Below are 16,560 nucleotides of genomic sequence, written 5' to 3'. Positions count from 1 at the left end.
AAAACATTCTATTAGGGTTAGTAAGCAATTACTTTGAAGGTACAAGATAGTATATTCCAAAATTGCTTAGCAGGTGTGCAGGACGTAGCTGGGAGTGGGTGGGCAGGCAGAGGAGTGATTGAGGGAAGGTAGGGTTGGAATGAAAGTAAGCACATTTTACGGAAGTGATAAAACTTCTATGGTTTGTTTATTTGTTTATTTATTTATAATGCGTGCCAAACCCGGAGGCAAAAGGGCGCAACAGTTCAGAATATGCAAAGCTTAAGTTACAAGTTTGCATAGATATCATACATGAACAGCAGAGATGTATATACAGGCAGTTACCTAGGTATCGTAAGTGGGCAGAAAAAAAACATGTATGTACAGGGCAATGGAAGGTCAAATAAATTGATACATATGAGAAGTCGTACTACATACATGACAAAAATGACAAAAGGATGCATGTAATGCATGCTGGTAAGGAGCTAACTGTCCTGAGATATCAACCAATTTATATAGTTGGTTCTGAATTTGGGGTAGGGCTGATCTTCTCTTATTGGATGTGGAGGGAGTTCCAAAGTTGGGCCGCTCTAACTGGGAAACTGCTACCCCCAGATTTATGCAACTTAAATCTTGGAATGATAAGGCTGTTGGTGTTAACTGTTCTCAATGGTCTAGTGGAGATTCTCCTCTGGAATCTGTCTGTGAGAAAACTCTGGTCTGCATTGTTCAAAGCTTTGTAAGGGATGCAACTTTTAGGTGAATTTTATTTTGGACGGAGAACCAATTATTTTGGTGCATTATCATGGATATGTGGGATCTTCTAGGCACACCTAGAGCCGTTCTAAAGGTATTGTTTTGCAGGATTAGAATCCTGTGGATGGTGGATTTGTTGGCCCCAATGTATAAGGTAATACAATAATCCAACCTAGATAGAATAATGGCTCTGGCCAAAATGATACAGTTGTCATCCGTGAGAAAGGGTTTGTCTGTTTTAATGAGCTTACAGGTGTAAGCTGTGGTTGAGGTCAAGGAATTCACCTGTTTCGAAAAGGAGAGGGTAGAGTCCAGGTAGAAGCCTAGTGTCTTTACCTCCTTGGCCACCTGAATGAGGTTGCCATCAATTATAAATGAAGAGTATTCTTAGCCAAGTTTTTTGAGGTTGGGGTGAGTGCCTAGGATGATGAGCTCAGTTTTGTCATCATTCAGGCATAGACCGTGGTTGCCATCCATGCCTGGATGATGAGATACACCCTATTTACCAAGTGTGAAAGTGCCTGTCTAGGTTAGTGGTACTGTAGTAAAATGGAGTTGTAAGGAGGGAGAGAAGGGGTGGCATGCAAAGTATTAACCAAGATGAAAGGGGGGATTATGGAGGGTAGTCTGGGGTGCTTAAGTGCTTATATAGTTGAAAAAGGGGGAGTCCAGGTGAATGAGGTAGTGGAGTCATGCGGACAAAGTGGTAACTGAATGCTGAATGAAGGTTGATGCAGGAAGTGTGTTGGGTTTGTTAGGTTTGCGATTGAAGGTTGACAGTGTGCCTGTCTTTGGATAGTTGTTTGAATATGTTGAATTTGGGTTTTTGTAAGTTGTAGTCATGCAGTTTGATCCATATGGTTGGGAAGAAAATGATTTAACTCTGTGTTTTTTGTGCCAACATTGAGAGGTGTTAGTTTGTCTTATTTGATGAACGTAGGTATCTGTATGGGATGACAAGCGGAAGGAATGATTGGCGACATGAGGGGCTACACGAGTGGATTGTCTTGTAGGTACTACTAGGATTTGTTGTTCTATTTTCGTTTTGGTGGGTCACCAGTTAAGTGCTTTAAGTGGAGTGATATGGTCATGAGACTTGAGGTTTAGTATGCCTCTTGAAGCTGTAGTTTGGACAATATGGAGTGATTCAAGGTTTTACGAGGACAGACCCATATAGCGAGAATTGCAGTATTCTAGTTTGGAGAGTATTAGGGCATTGGTGATAATGATCTTTTGGCAAAGTTCCAAGTAGGGGAGTATCTTCCTGGTGTTGTGCAGGAGGTATTCTTTTTTTATGGGCAATCTTTTTTATGTGGTTTAAGGGATAGGGCAGTAGTGTCTTTTAGTATTCCCAGGTTCTGTCCTTCTGTCTCTAGGTCAGTGGGCCATATCAAAGGAAGGTTGCAAATGTATTGGGTGCCAAAGAGCATGACTTCTCTTTTGCTGAGGTTGAGGCATACTTTGTTTTGTGACATACATTTCTGTATGTCTGCTAGGCATTGGCCAATTAAGCTGTTGGATTCAATGGTTTGTGAAATGGATAGAGCAAACTGTGTGTCGTCTGAGTAACCTAGACAGGCGGGTAGGTATCGTTCTAAAATGTGTGCGTAGGGTCTGATAGAGGCATGAATTATATGGGCGGTGAGGATAGCTCAGTGGCAACGCACCAGTCTTGGAAAGAAGAATACAGCCCAAGCCAAGGCCCTCACTTTGTTCGGGCCTACCATGGCTGAGGCTGGTGGGCCATCACTGGCCATGCCCGGCCTCCCGTGGGCGCATGAAAGCCATATTAACTCTAAGTAACAGAGAAATGGTCAGCACCAGAATGGAGGAACATGAAGGAACATAGGACCCTATGTGGGTACCACATTTACCTGACAACACTGATGTGTTACTCCTTACAAAGGATGAAATATCAGTGGACAATTTAACAGCATTGATAATTACTAAAAGTGACAACCTCACATAACTGATCATCATCATGAAAATATATTGAAAAGGCTCTGGTGAACTTAAATGCAAATAAGATATCGCTGCAGTTTCAACAGGTTTCCCTTTTGCTTCTGGTTAAAATATCATTGCTCTAGATGGTCACCACACCACAATCCAACTACAGATGTAGCTGGTTTCCATTCCCAGTAAAATTCACCAACTTGAAAAGCGTGGACATGTAGCTGAAAAATGTCCTTTCGAAAAAGCAATGCAATTAGAAATGATCTGTGAAATATATGCAGTGATGAAACTGAATGGGGCCTGTGGATGCCCAACCTTAAGCACTATGGGGCTTATTACAAGTGCAGCGGTAATAAGGCAGTAAATCTGCTGGCAGAATTAGCACTGGCGGAATTAGCACTGGTTATCTTGGCGGTAATTCCACCAGCGGAATTAGTGCCTGCGGAATTAGTGCCATTTTCTGTTATTGTAATTTGGCGGTGCAGTAAAAGTGGCGGGAACGAAATTACCACCACTTTTTAATGGACCGCCAAAACCCATATGTAGTCCATCACGCTAGGTCAGTTAGCAATTTTTCAGACATCTGCAACAGAAAGGCTTGTGAAGGTGTAAAGGCGGGTAGTTGGAAAATCCCAAACAGGCCCAGGAATCAAAGTCAATCCAAACCAGACTCAAGGATGGAGTAGACAAAGTAGAAGGCATAATCCAGCTTTATTATCATCAAAACAAAGCTGGGACAGCATACAAGCATTCCAATGTTGCTGCTCTCAACTATTTCATACAAAAAATGTACTACAAACCCATCATCAATGACAACATAACACAATCTCAGTTTACAAAAGCTACAGGGAAAGGGATTGGTTAGTGGGTTTGTCTACATATGTAATGCTTAGGGGCTATATTTTATATTGGGTTCACCATATCTGATGGCTCCACCTGGAACCAACCCTGTATTGATAAAGGTAAAACTACATCATGTTCAGAACAAGGGGCTGGTTGGCATATTATGTCATGGGCAGCCTGACCCTAAGGATTTTGATAGGTTGGCACATTGCTAACCAACCTTGGACATTTGGCAGGCCGTCACAATATGAGCCAGACATGTTATAGGGGGAGTGAGGTTCATGGACTGTTTTTCCAATTAAAAAAGTTAGCATCCCTCATTCTCAGGCCATGAGGCCAGGTAATCCTGTTGTTTTTGGCCTTCACATGTCTGTGTGTACATGTAGGGAATATAGTAAGTGTCCTGTTTCTGTTCACTTCTAATGAATGGCCAGTTGTTTTGTAGTATCTTGATCCCAGCCAGCACAGTGTCTATGATGTGATGTCGGGAATGTTGAGTACTGAGGAATCCAGATTGGGTTCCATGTCATTTCATCGCAGGATGTTTTTTCGCTGTTTTTTTACTGCAGATTCTTTTACAAAAAAACCATCAAATTTTTTATTTTTTTTATTTTTGGGGTACTCCCCAAACCCCCCATTCCCTTTAAATGTTTAGGTATTGCCTTACACCCACACCCGATATATATTATTTTCTAAACCTGCCCTAAAAAATTCAATGGGATTTTTTGTTGACAAATTCCCAATAAAAAACCCTGCGAAAGTATCATCCCGAGATGAAAAGATGCCGTACCCTAGATTGATAGCATGCCTAGTAGATAGAAAACCTACTGAAAGGAGGGACGCTATTCTGGTGTTGGGACTTCAGATGATACTTAAAGAATAAACTAAAGTTTGTGAAACCTGCCTGGCTCCTGTATACTTCCATTTTGGTGACAAGGCTTCCACCAGCCACCCACACCCGAAAAAAGCATCAAGAATCCTGTGGATTCCTCAAAAAATAAAAGAAAGTAAGAGTGCAGCATTCCCTTCACGTACATAATGCATGTCACAGCTGTGGGGCTCAAGTGCTTTAAAATGCTACAAAACTACAGCACAATTAGAAAAGAGAAATCCTTACAGCACTAATCTCTGCCTGTGTATGCTAGTGAAGCCGTTAGCACTAAGGGTGTCTTCAGGGCTTGGAAAAAAAAACTGTGCCCCTCATTCCAGGCCTATTCTGCCCAGCAACTGATTATGCTCCGGCCTCTCTGATTTCCACCCAGCAACTATGACATACAATAAAGGAAACCAAGCGCTCAGTATTCCATCCTCTACACAGAGAAAGGGAATCCATTGTTTGCTCTGTGTTTAATGAGAAAGCATAAGGAATTAGTAAGAGAGCTGCAAAAACCTTCATACAGTGGATGCACATATACAAATATGTATGAATGTCAGTTATAGCAGAGAAAAGTAAAACTGGATTTAACTCTATATAGAAACACAATAATTTATACACTATAAAATTCTATTACCCAAGCGAGAAGGAAATTGCTTCGGGTGATGGGCAGCCCCCACTTCTAGACATGCAAAACATTGCACCACCAATTACTTTTATGCCTACACCAGGTGACTCGCTAGTACCGTGGAAATGCTGAAAAAAATTCTTTGAACATTACACATCGGCTGTGTGTGGGAACAGCTATGGTGCTGAACGAAAGAAATCCTTACTTATGCATTGCTTAGGCATCCCGGACAAGAAACGTGATAAAATCTCAATGAATATAAAAGGTGCATAGCAAAACTTGATAAACATTATGAGTGTAAAGTGAGCATTATACTAGAACAGTATACATTCGGTACGAGATCTCAAATTGAAGGGGAAACAGTGGAAGCATTCATCACAGACTGAGAGAGTTGGCGAGAATATTCAATTTCGGACTGACGATGGCAGAATGTTTGCGAAACCAGTTTAATGACGCCAAAATAAGAGAACAGCTATGGTCCAAGAGTGACCCACCACTTGATGAGGTTTTACATATAGCTAAAAAGTAGAGCAGGCAAATACATATGTAAAGATACTTGAAGCCAAGGTTAACCAGATCAAATTAACTGAAGAAAAGAACCCTAGTAAAAGTGCTGAGACAACAGCTGCCATCTCTGGAAGTAAGGTAACACCTTCAACGAAACCCAAGCCCAGTCATATGAACAAAAGTAATTTCAATACTAAGAAAAATCTAAAATTCCAGATTTTTTAATTCAGAGGCAGAACTACCGGTCATCTTGCCAATAGTACCACATGCCCAGCTCTCAATGTGAGATGCCAGTAATGCAAAAGGAAAGATCACCTCACAAAATGCTCACCGTTCTGATGACATCAGTACAGTTGATGACTTGTACTATGGTTCTGAAGAAGCTGTATTAGCCATTGATGATGAAGAGTCCGAGAGACTGCATAACCATTAACAGTGAGAAGATAGAGATGATGATAGACTCTGGGGCAAAATACACTCTACTACCAATAAGAATAATTGAAAAAAACATTACCAAGCAAGAAGTTTCGGAAGGTTGACATCAATCCGTGAGCCTGTGGTGGCGTAAGTATAGATTTCATTGGATGGTTCAAGGCCTTGTTAAAATTTAAAGAAAGAACAGCTGCAGGGAATGTTTATGTTACAGAAAGGGGGTCAATGGGCCTGATTACACGGTAGGCGGTAAGTCACAGCCCTTACCGGCATGGCGCTAATAACGTGTCCGTGTAGGACGCTGGCCGCTAATAACGTGGCATCACGAGTACGCGGGCACGAGCTTAGTGCCATGCCGGTAAGGACCCTACCGCCATGCCGCTAAAGGCCCTGTAAAGGCCCTTAGCGGCACCGAGGAAAGCGCTGATAGCACTTCCGCCCTCCCACAACACGGCATTAGCGGTGACTGCTATTAGAGGTCAAGGTAAATAAGCGGAACCGGAAATAGCGTCATCGCACAAGAACGGGAAATAGCACGGCGGCCATCTTTAAAAACACAATCCATTGCCATCCTCTGCTCCCAGGACCTGCAGCCACAATAGAGCCTTCCAAAATCTTTCACAGACCCACTGACAATGCCCAAGGCAATAAAAAAGGAGCAGACCGGCAGCGCAAAGAACACTTTTCGAATGAAGAGCTCAAAATGCTAACTGACACGCTTGCTGCCAACGCAGAGGTGGTGTTCATCAATGACATGCAACGTCACACCCTAATCAAGAAGAAGGAGATCTGGGCAGAGGTGGCCCGTAAACTCAGTGCGGTGGGCTCCACCCCCCTGCACTGTGAAAGATGTCAGGAAGCAGTGGGACGATCTACGCCTCCGTGTACGCAGCATCCTGGCTGCCAACCGGAGCCTGACCATGGGCACAGGAGGTGGTCGAGGATCCCCAATAAAACTAATGGAGTGGGAGGAGACCTGTGCAACCAGCATTGGGGTTGAATCAATTGAGGGAGTAGGCGAAATAGAGCGCAGTGTGCCGACATCGTCAGATGGAGGTGAGTGTCCACACAAAACACTGCACTCTGAAAGATGAGGTAATTCCCCAAATGTGAGCCCTAAATCATCTCATGGAAGTGGCCATCAAACATACATGCACACAACCCTGCCCATATGCGGTTCACATCCCAACACACACACATGCATGCAGCACCACAGACACGTGTCACCCAGACTCATGCATGAATGACCCACCCAACAGTCTTACGAACTGTAAGGCCAAACATGAAGTCTGAATGCATAGAACAGCATGAACAACAACATCTGCATGAAGCACGTTGTACAATCACCAATGCCATCCTTCTCTTTGTCCTCCACAGGCTCACAAACTGACAACGATGAGCAGGACACTGCGACGCAGGCCCCCCCGCTAAGAAACAACCCAGGGGAAAGGAATCAGGCACCATGGCCAGCAAGTCGAGGGGCACAGGAAAGAGTGCACTCCGCAGAGGGCCAAACCCACCAAGCCACCCACGTCACCAAGACGTGAACGTAAGCCTGAACCAATTGCAGCACCCACTCCAGAAATCCTCCCCCACGCACGATCCACCCGCGGAAGGGACACTGTCTGCTGCCAATAGTTCCATCGGCGAGGCAGCTGCCACGGCACCCTTGTCCGATGTGGAAGACACTTGTAACTCGCCCATTCAACAACATACACTCAGCCCCCAGCAGTCTAAACAACCAAGCATATGCCCCACATCACATTCCAGCAGCCATGGCCAGTCTGGGGATGAAATAGTGGCAGGGTTCTGGAGTCCACCGGTGTCATCACCTGATGCTGGACCTATACAACAAGGTGTGGCACCCACCCCACAACGCAGACACAGAGGCCATGACATGGCCATCATCAGTCAGCGGCAGGAGGACATCACTGCGCTGGTTGGCCAGCATGTAGATGAGTCAGCACTTGCGAGGGAGGAGTGCAGGGAGCATGCAAGGGACATCAGACAAGCTATAGAAGCCAGCGCCAACAGGTTAAGTGAGGAAATGTCACTTGTGAGGCAGGTCCTCACATGCATAGCAGACGCGATGGACAGGCAGAACCCCCCACCGGCACCGGACCAACTGTGCACCTCCTCTTCTGCCAGCTCAAGGCAGACCAGCCCCCGGTGCAGGTCCTTGCGGGCTATGAGGCGCACAACCTCTCAACCCCCCAATGGTGGCAGTGGGGATGGGAACTAGGGCCAGCCAAATGTTGCTGACATATGTACAGCTATGCAGCACTGATGTACAAGCCATTCATGGGAGTGTTGTCGGGGGATGGGGGAAAGGGTGTTTTGGGAATGTTGTGGGGGCAGGTGGAAAGGGTGTTTGCCTAGTTGGGTCCATGCACTTCTTTTTCTTAAAATACATAATACACACTGGTGACATGAGAAATCACAGGAGTGGACATTTTCATTTTGCATGTTTGCTTTACTGGTGGACAGGGCACAGTGTACATTTCACCACAAAACCCAGTGCCCAAATACGCACATCCATTGAACAAAGTTCATCCATGTGTATCAGAACATTTGGTCGATCAGATGCTGGCGCACAGCACGTCCCTCCTGGGCATCGCCACCTGCATGACCTGCAGCCCCGTCTCCTCCCTCGTCATCCCCATCATCATCCTCAGCAGGTGGTTGCAGTTCAATGTCAGGGGGCATTGGCACATTCCGTCTGATACACATATTGTGCAGAATGACACTTGCTATGGTGATCTTGGCCACCTTCTCATGCCCGTACAGGAGTGCCCCACCCGACCTGCTGAGGCACCGGAACCGTGTCTTCAAAAGGCCAAAAGTCTGCTCAATTACAACACGGGTACTGGTATGTGCACGATTGTATTCCTCTTCGTGCCTGTTCTGTGGGTTCCGTACAGGGGTAAGGAGCCACCTGTTCAGGGGATAGCCAGCATCACCTGCATGGGTGCAGCAATGGGTATGTGTAAGTGTTTACATCAAGTGGAACCTGTACATATAACACAAATACACTTTGCATTGTCAATGACATCCACAAATCCCTGCATGCATGGAGGGAATCAAAGTAACTGCAATGTGGGAAGGTGAGGTAGTCCTTGCAACTGGACATGCACCGTGCATGCCTATGGCAGTTATTGCCATGTACTGGGTGAGGTCAAGTAGTTTGTGTCTCTTGGTCCTGGCACCGTTTGTACCACACTACTAGTGTACTGCCATTCAGAAGTTGATGTCCCCATGCTTTTATGCAGCACTTCAATAGTGGTGTACGGGTGTGGAGCAGTACAATGGCTCCAGAAGATCCCTTGGTATGCACTCAAGGGCGCATATCGTTGTGAAGCTGTTCAGCATACATTTCCAATGTCCATTTTGGCTGCATGTAGCTGCATTGGGTTATCGAGGGTATGGTCTGATGTGCAATGTGCATGTGGATGGATATGGCATGTTTGGGGTAATGGATTAATTTAATTCTTGTGCAGCCTACTACTTGCATGTGGTTTTCATGTGTCAGGTCCATTGTGGGCTGCCTCAGTGGACAGTGGTGTAAATACGTATGTTCATTGTTTATCCTGACAACTGTTCACACCCAGTTGGAGTATGCATACCCCCCCAATCACACCCAGTTGGAGTATGCATCTCCCCCACAATCACACCTAGTTGGAGTATGCATCTCTCCCCCCTTATCACACCCAGTTGGAGTATACATCTCCCCCCCAATCACACCCAGTTGGAGTATGCATCCCCCCAATCACACCCAGTTGGAGTATGCATCTCCCCCACAATCACACCTAGTTGGAGTATGCATCTCCCCCCCAACCACACCCAGTTGGAGTATACATCTCCCCCCCAATCACACCCAGTTGGAGTATGCATCCCCCCAATCACACCCAGATGGAGTATGCATCTCCCCCCCCACCACACCCAGTTGGAGTATACATCTCCCCCCAATCACACCCAGTTGGAGTATGCATCCCCCCAATCACACCCAGTTGGAGTATGCATCTCTCCCCATCACACACCACATCACACTGCCATGTGCTTGCCCTCCTACTCACCAAGTAGCCACAATGTTGTCCAGCATGTCGCTCCATGTAGTGTGGTATTGTTGAATTCCACAGGACCATTGAATCATGGGTTGATCCGGGATATCAGGCACAGCAATGTGTGATTATCTTGTTAGAGTCACATACCATTTGGACGTTGATGGAGTGGTATTGCTTTCTGTTTCGGTAGACTGCCTCATTGGCATGTGGGACCACCAATTCCACATGGGTACACTCGATGGCCCGATGCAACTTGGGATGCCTGCCAGTGAATAGAAGCCAACTTTGGTGTTGGAGATCTCCTGGGCAGTCCGTGGCAGGGATATGTGTTCTTTTTTGTTCTTCAGGAGGGCATCTGCCCTAGCGTATTCTGGTAGGTGCCTGTGGCCAGGAAGTGGAGCACAGTAACCACCTTCATTAGAGGGGGGATGGCAGTATGGATGTCTATGAGGCTGACAATGCCGTTGTGTATCATGTCCACAATGGTGGTGATGGTATCCCGGTCCAGACGGTACAGGGTGTGTATCTGCTCAGGGGTTAGGTTGAATGGACTGGCTCTGATCCTGGGGATTGGCGGCTGCCTCTGTGGTATGCCTAGGTGCACTGGTGGGCTTGCTGGGCCTGTCTCGGCCTCCTCCTCCTGCGTCTCCTCTGTGCTGCCTGTTTTTGTTGGTCCTGCAATGCAATCATGTCCTACAGCCCATGCAATGCTGCTAGTATTGGAATCATTTTGGTGTGTGAATGGGTGTGGGAAGGGGTGTGGTTTGCTCCTTTTGTGCTGGCCCAGTGTCCATTGCCTCCACCTGTGCTGATTGTGGCCACCTGTGGCAGTTGGGAACACTGCACATGTCCCTTAACGGGAGGTTCGCGATGTCGGTATTTCGGCCATGCCGGTATGGGCTTTTTGGGCCTGCTCCATGCCTCTATTAGCATATCCGCTCCTATTTGGACTCCTATTTCCGCCATGCTGCTATTGCTGACAAGAGGGGTTGTGCGCCCGCGAGCTTGCCACTATTAGAGGCACTGTTGTTAGCGGTGCCGCTAATAGCGGGTAGACTAATCGTAATTGGCAGGAGTGGTTAGCGATGCCGGTAATCCTTTACCGGCATCGTTTATCCCTTACCGCCTACCGTGTAATGAGGACCAATGTCTTTTCATAGCTGGTTACAGCAGCAAAGACTAAAAAACAAACGTAGTCCTAATTAGGAGGAGTGTGTACTACAAGTTGACAAAGAAGAGTTACAGAATCAAATATTCAATGATAATCCGGGTTGCCCTAAGGAATTTGTTCACAAGATACATCTTGTGCCGGATGCTGAACCAATTGTTCAAAAAGTAAGGACAATCCCTTTGGCTCTACAAGTAAAAAATGAAGAAGTTGGAAGAAAATTCCATCATAGAAAGAATTAGGTCATGAAGCAGGGTTCATGAAGCAGGGTTTCACCTCTTGTGGTTGTGACTAAACCCAATGGAAAATTGAGATTATGTGTAGAGCTCTGTGCACTCAATAAGTGCATAATACTGCACTGCAACCCTCTTCCCAAAATCTTGGAAACCTTATCAACCATGAATGGGGCAAAAATATTTTCTTCATGGGGTCTAACGGCGGCCTACCATTAAGTCAACTCACACCATGAATCTAAACAATTTACAGCATTTTTGACACCAGAATAATTATTTAAATTCATGAGAACGCCCTTTGCCCTTGTCTCAGCTGCCTCCATGTTTCAAAGGATCATGTATGATATCTTTAAGGATGTCGAGGGGGTGATATGGACCAGACCAATAAAAGCACTTTCAGAGACTAGACAAGGTGATGAAAATCCTGATAAAAAAAGGCATAACACTCTGCAAGGAAAACTGCAAAATTAATCAAATTAAGATTGCGTATGTAGGACACACTGTGTCGGGCGATGGAGTTAGTGTAAAGAAGAAACTTGACAACAACATAAAGAATTCTCTTCAACCAAAGAATAAGGATTCAGTGCATACATTCCTAAGCATGGCAGAGTATTATTCGAGACATATTCCTAACATTGCTAGCATGACGGTAAATATGAGCCTTCTTAAAAATAACTCTCAATTCATATGGAACTCAGAGTGTGCGCAAGAATGTATTGATATCAAAGCTGCTTTAGAATGCATGCCATCTCTTAAAGAGTTCAAACTAACTAGAAAATCGATACTTACAATGGATGCCACTAACACAGAACTAGGTACAGTGTTCACGAAGATCGAAGACAACAAGGAGTTTGCCATTGCTATTGCATCACGTTTGTTAAGAAGAGCAGAAGTTAATTACTCTACCTTTGAAAAAGAACTTCTTGCTGTCAAGTGGGGAATTGAGAAATTTAGAAGATGTCTATGGGGAACTGATTTCATCATAGGTACTGATCACAAGCCTTTGAGAGAGACATAACGGAAAAAGAGTCTGGACGGTGTATCCTCGCTTTATGGAGAAGGGTTATTACACTGCAAGAAAATCGATTAGATGTAGACTAAGTAACAGGAAAGAAGAATATACCAGCGGGCTGTTTATCTCAAATTGGAGTGGATGGCGAAGATGAAAGTGAGCGCATGTAAGAGGATGAATGTGTGTTATATGTTGAGCCCAAGATGATAATGAGTGCCGAGTGGGAAAGGAGTATGGAAGGAGATAGAATTCTTAATAAAGGAAAAGAAACTTTGGAGAGAGGTGAAGAAGTGAAAAAGGAGATAGTTGGTGGAACCAACTAAGAAGGACTTTGTAAATTGAGTGAGTAACTACATGTGGAAAGAGGTTTTGTCATGGGGGGATGATCGGGTAATTCCACCTACTGACATGACGAACAGGATAAATGAAACAGCCCATGAGGGACACCAGGGTATCACGAAAACAAAACATGCATTGAGAGCTGAATTCTAGTGGCGGGTTGTGATTTACAACGAGAAAGGACAGTAAGTGACTGTGTGCCTTGCTGTTTAAGTGCAACAAATCTCTTGCCAAGAGAAAGTCCTATGTCACTAGTTAGAGTTCCGTGCATGCCATGAGAAAGAGTAGGCATGGATGCTGTTGGACCCATTCATGGCAAAGGTGTGGACAAATATTGCATTGTGTTGACTGAAATATTATCCAAATGGGTAGAGGTGAAGATCACAAAGTCTATTATGACTAGAAATGTTATCACTTTCATGGAAGATGTGTTTAGGAGAGAAGGGTACCCGATGGAACTGTTCACTGACAACAAAGTTTGAGTTAAATCTAAAGAAATTAGTGATTATTTCATGAGAAATGGTATGCAACATAAGGTGACCATGATTTATCACCCTCAAACTAATGGGGTGGCAGAATGCTTCAATAAAGTGATCAAAGACTGCATTAGGTGAGCATGGGTGAATGGTGAAGAGTGGAAGGTTGTTGTGATGAGCAGGATGGTGGCGGAGAGATTCTAGCCACACACAATGACTGGAGTATCACCATTTCAGTTGTGTAGAGGGAGAAAACCCAACTACAAATGGAGTCCTCCATGGATAGGGCAAGCAAGACAGATTTGGGAGAGTGTGCAATAGGTGAGGGAGAGAATGCAAGAAAAGCAAATGAAGAACACATGGAGGTACGATGAGATGAAGTCAGTATAAGAATAAGACATAAAAGAAGGAGACTATGTCAGGATTAAACTGCCTGGTCCATTGAGGCAAGGTCTTCTGAAGTGGTCCTCACCATGTGAGGTAGTGGACGTTTTGCATAATTCAATGAGAACAGATGATGGTAGATTTTGGAACAATAACAGAGTTGTAAAAGTGACAAAAAAAGAGGATGGTAACTGTGAATGAGCAAGTGGATGAGAAAAAGGATTTTGCAAGTGACAATGGTCTGAGATGTGGCGACGATAGGCTGCACATGTCGATCAGCAGGCCTGAGAGATTCAAACACTTGTTTTGTATTAATGTTGTTTTAATAGGAGGGAGGTGTGTAGTATCTTGATCGCAGCCAACACAGTGCCTATGATGTAATGTAGGGAATGTTGATTAGTGAGGGATCAAGATTGGAAGGATGACTGATAGGTAGAGAGCCTACTGAAAGGAGGGATGCTGTGCTGCTGGTGGGACTTCGGATGATACTTGAAGAATACACTAAAGTTTGTGAAACCTGCCTGGCTTTTGTATACTTCTGTTTTCTATCTCTGGAGTGTGAATGAAATGGAATTACCTTATATTTGATAGGATTTCAGCTAATATCAAAGTGTCTGTCACATTTTCTGTTGCCACTGGAGACACTCCTGGGTTATTCTCCATGGAGTCTTTTGGCTTACTGTTTTACTGCACCTGGCTAGCAAGGGCTGGTTGTGCTCTTATGCAATGTTAATCAATCTGGGAGTATACTACTAGCATATTGGGAATTGCTATCATGTGCCTTAGTTCTATTGTTCCATCCTCCCTGTTTTCCTCGTAACCTTGGCACCAGTTGCAAGCTGCTGTCTGAGCTCTGTGCGGATATGTATTTTCATGGATTTAGCCGTTAGGGCTCTTTTGAGATATTAGGGCCTGTGCCCATTCAGAGACATGCTGAGTCTTCTATCTTGACAAAGATGGCTGCCCAACTATATTCATGTTTCCATGTTACTGATCTATATACAGGTGTTGTTCATGTTGCATTCACAATATACATTGGTCATGTTAGTGTTCTTCATGTCTTGTAGATGCTATGCTAGTTTTCTTCATGTCTAAATGCATATATTACCTATTGTTCTTCTTGTGGAGTACATATTTGCTTTGTGTCTAATGCAAGTGCTTTTACTGTTACAACGTTGATTTGAATGCATTTGCCTTCTTCAGCTCGCCATGTTCCCAAGCCCTGCTGTACCTGTGGAGGGCAAGGGTGAAACAGCTGTCTCAGTGACTAACTTCTCTTACCTTTACAGTATTGATGTGGTAGAAGGGCAGAAGCTATGGATGACTTATTAATCTGCCTCCCAACAAGGGTGAAATAGGAGAACCTGCTCTTCAAACCATTTGGTACAGCCCTTCCCATTCATGGCCAGCTCATAGTATGCATGAATCGTAATGCATTGAAGGTTAAAGCTCACTCTCTCTCTGTCTGTAGGATTTGGATGACTGAACATCTGAGTCCAGGTGCTTTCTCAGAAGTATTAACTCTTTGACTCCAGGTGCATTCTAGATGTGTTATATGGTCAATCTAGATGCATCTTCAGGTGTATTGTCCGAACCTAGGTGCTTATCAGGTGTATCAGATGCTGAACTAGTGGTACTTTAGTTGTATTAGCTGCTTGATCCTAGGGGCATTCCTATGGGCCTATCTGCTCACATAATGCCTCCTCCTTCACATTCCACGCTCAACACCTCTGGCACTGGAATGCACTATCCCCCACGATACAATTCGGCCTACCTGCTCACTTAATGTCTTCCCTGGTTCACATATTTCACTCATCACCTTTGGCACTGGAATAAAGTTATCCCCCACAATGAAAGTCAGTGTCTAGCTGCTCACATAATGTCTCTCTTAAATCAAATACCTGTACACAATACTCCTGGAACTAGAATGCAGCTATCCCCCATGATGGAATTAGATCTAGCTGCACACATAATAGCTCTCCTGATTCAAATACTACGCTCAACACCCCTGGCACTAGAATGCAGCTACCCCCCACAATGAAATTTGGTCTAGCTGCTCACATAAAGTCTCTCATACTTCAAATACTCTGCACAATACCGCTGGCACTAGAATACAGCAATGCCCCACAGTAAAATATGGTCTTGCTGCTCCCATAATGGACCGCATTCGGACCCTGGCACGGACGGTATGAACGGTGCCGGTAAGGCACCGGCACCGTTCATATCGTCCAGCCCCATTAAGAGTTCTGCTTGGGGGCTCCTGACAGCCCACCAGGTCTTACCTGGTGGGCTGTGTGTCACCCGTGAGCATAACTCGTAATTACGCCGGCACCATTATCAACGGTGCTTGCGCAACCATGCTCCCCACCCCCATTCTGCCCTATGGGGCAGAATGGGGATCAGGAGCCCGGCAATACCACCACAAGCTAATGGCAATTACCGGCACATTCATCTCGTAATGGGCCGGTTATTGGCCAATCGCGGGAGGCGGTGCCGGTAGCGAGCATGGCGGTATCTGTTTCTGCCATACAGGCACGGCTACTGCCATGCTCGTAATGAGGCCCAATGTCTCTCCTGATTCATATACTTCACTGAACACCCTGGCACTAGAATGCAGCAACCTCCACACGATGACATTCGGTATAGCTGCTTACATAATATCTCTCATACTTCAAATACTTTGCACAAACCCCCTTGCAGTAAAATGCAGCAATCCCCCATGACAAAATTCGGTCTGGCTGCTCACATAATGTCTCTCATACCTCTAATGCTTTGCACAACACATCTGCCATTAGAATGAATATTCGGTCTAGCTGCAAACATGTTTCGCTCACATTATCTCTGGCTTCTTCTCCACACCCACCCACATGCCTGCTCAACTTGGCCAATCCCTACCCACCTTTGCACTAACCAAC

The sequence above is a fragment of the Ambystoma mexicanum genome, chromosome 11 (assembly GCF_040938575.1).
Source record: "Ambystoma mexicanum isolate Mex_15411 chromosome 11, UKY_AmexF1_1, whole genome shotgun sequence".
Lineage (NCBI taxonomy): Eukaryota > Metazoa > Chordata > Amphibia > Caudata > Ambystomatidae > Ambystoma > Ambystoma mexicanum.
The sequence above is the reverse complement of the archived record's forward strand: the minus strand, read 5'-3'. Positions refer to the sequence as shown.